We start from the raw sequence: 2,500 nt of genomic DNA, 5'->3' as shown, positions 1-2,500 counted from the left end.
GAGGCTGCCTTTATTATGAAAAGAAAGAAAATATCTAAAGCTCTATTTCAATATTGAATTTTATCAGTTACATGTTTCTTAGCAAATATTTATTAACATAATCATTGTTATTACTATTATCTTTATATACATGTGTATATATAAACACACACGCACACACAGACACACACACACACACACACACAAACACACACACACACACACACACACACACATATAGTTATATAAATAAATATATATATTTATATATATTCATTTATATATATATATACAAATAAATAAATAAATATACAAATTTTACCTCCCTGACCGGGACTCGAAACCGTGCCGTCAGATTGACAGGCACGGTGTTGAATCCGATACGCTACACGACCCGCTAAAACAATTGTCTAACCAGATGCCTTATGAGACGTTATGGAATTTTACCTATTTACTCTTAGCAGATCAGTGGTAGCGAGGTTTTACAGACAATTAATAAATAAATAAATAAATAAAATACATATATAAACACATACATATACACATATAGATAGACACACACGGACACACGCATGCATGCACGCACACACACACACATAAATATATATATATATATATATATATATATATATATATATATATATATATATATATATATATATAGATAGATAGATAGATAGATATAAATGAATGAATAAATATCTATCTATCTACCTATCTACATATTATATGCATATATTTAAATATACACACATTTATATATATATATATATATATATATATATATATATATATAGATACACTTCATATATAGATACACTTCTTTCTCTCTCTCTCACTCCCTATTGTTTTCACTTTTACTCTCTCTCTTCTCTTTCTCATCCTCTCACTCTCTATCTACCTATTTCTTCTTCCATCTCTCTCTCTCTCTTCCCTCTTCCTCTCTCTCTCTCTCTGTCTTTTCCCTTTTCCTCTCTCTCTCTTTTCCCTCTTCCTCTCTCTCTCATTTCCCTCTTCCTCCCTCCCTCCAAAGTTGATGCTCGTCTTTTAGAATATCAAAGACATGACATTACATTCTACCTCTATACAGATGGACATGAGATGTATTTAATATAAAATAACACCAGTACGTACCTTCTTTGTGTTGCCACAGTGGTGATTTCGCTAAAATAGGCTTTTTCATTCCGTCCATGTCGCAGAGGAGCTCTTACCCTGATAAAGCTGTTTATTCACTTTGTCCGATTACAATGAGGAGATATATTTTTTGTTTATTATCTACATTATATACGCATATGTATTGAAATTTAATCGATTTTTAACAATTATTTTAAGATTCACGATATTTATTATTATCAAAATGCATATTAAATTATCAGAGTTAATATTCACATTTGTTTTAATAAATATATAATAATCAAAGGAACGAATTGAGACACCGTCTGTTTGGAGGGAAAAGTTTTCAGTTATTCTTTTATTTTTTATTTTTTTAGGCGTTCTCATGGCTTATTTCTTTGTTTTCTAGGTATAGAATTATCTACAGATATTGTCTCCTGGGTATAGGATTATTAACAAAATATACATTGTATTGCTGTTGAAAATAAAACAACAATAGACACGCAATGTGCTCCAGCAACCGAACTTCAGGCTAATTTTCAGGCTAGTTTTGGGCGGAGCTTAAACGATGACGTCAAAAGCGTAACGCGTCGCCGACAACCCCGAACGCCCCTCCCAGAAGTTCGAAAACATAGAACGCGTTACCTGTTTTGTACTCTACAAAAGAAGCCTATATAGTTCCGATGCGTCTGAGAGACCGCGCCTGCGCAGAACGGTTCAGTAGCTTTGTATGCTACCTTGCAGACACGTGTACAGTCATTATGTCAGTTAATTTGGATGAAAAACTTGTTAATTACGTGTGTCAATACGAAATTTTATATGATATAAGTCATCAGTATTATTAGGATGGCGTAAGATGGCCTTCGTGTTCTCTAGAAGCACATATATGATGAATCCACTGCTTTATTTTCTTCTTCCTCCTCTGCAGCTGCTAATGCAAGGGCTAACACAAGGGCTTCTTCGTCACTGCTATCACTAATTTTAGCTGGAATACTATGAAATCACACCTGCAACACCTTTCTTCGCTTTGAAGACTGAAAAATGAACAGCATTCGCGTCGTTTCCGTTCCGATGTCATGTGTTTGGTGCGCGGGCTGAACGTCGTGTCGTGTCCGTTCCGAGGCTTCGCAAGCTTCCGCGGTGTTTTCGATCCGAGCAGGTGCGCGACAAGCTTAATTGACTCACTGGCAACTGAGCCCTTGTAGCCTTATCTATAAGTAAGAAATGAAATAAAATCATAATGATAACAAAACCACACTAAACAGTATAATGGGTTAAAACATTATCCTTTAGTCGTATTTTCATTACAAAGACAAAATTCGCTTTTCAATTCAAAACAAACAAACAAACAAACAAACAAACAAAAACAGAAGTATCACAAAATTTGATCAGAATTACAAATGTCAAG

General features: G+C 34.0%; 1 long non-coding RNA gene across 1 annotated transcript in view; it reads right to left on the bottom strand.

The window, feature by feature from the left end:
- LOC147467598 (uncharacterized) overlaps window positions 1-1,760 on the bottom strand; it is a 2,128-nt gene extending 368 nt beyond the window's left edge. The window contains exon 1 of the long non-coding RNA XR_015190512.1: window positions 1,114-1,760. This is a non-coding gene — a long non-coding RNA (uncharacterized LOC147467598). The remainder of the gene's footprint in view (window positions 1-1,113) is intronic.
- Between the last annotated feature and the right edge of the window lie 740 nt (window positions 1,761-2,500).

Source organism: Penaeus japonicus, unplaced genomic scaffold (assembly GCF_977035675.1).
Source record: "Penaeus japonicus unplaced genomic scaffold, GWHDUDI00000001_assembly GWHDUDI00000035, whole genome shotgun sequence".
Lineage (NCBI taxonomy): Eukaryota > Metazoa > Arthropoda > Malacostraca > Decapoda > Penaeidae > Penaeus > Penaeus japonicus.
This window is presented reverse-complemented; position numbering and strand designations above follow the sequence as displayed.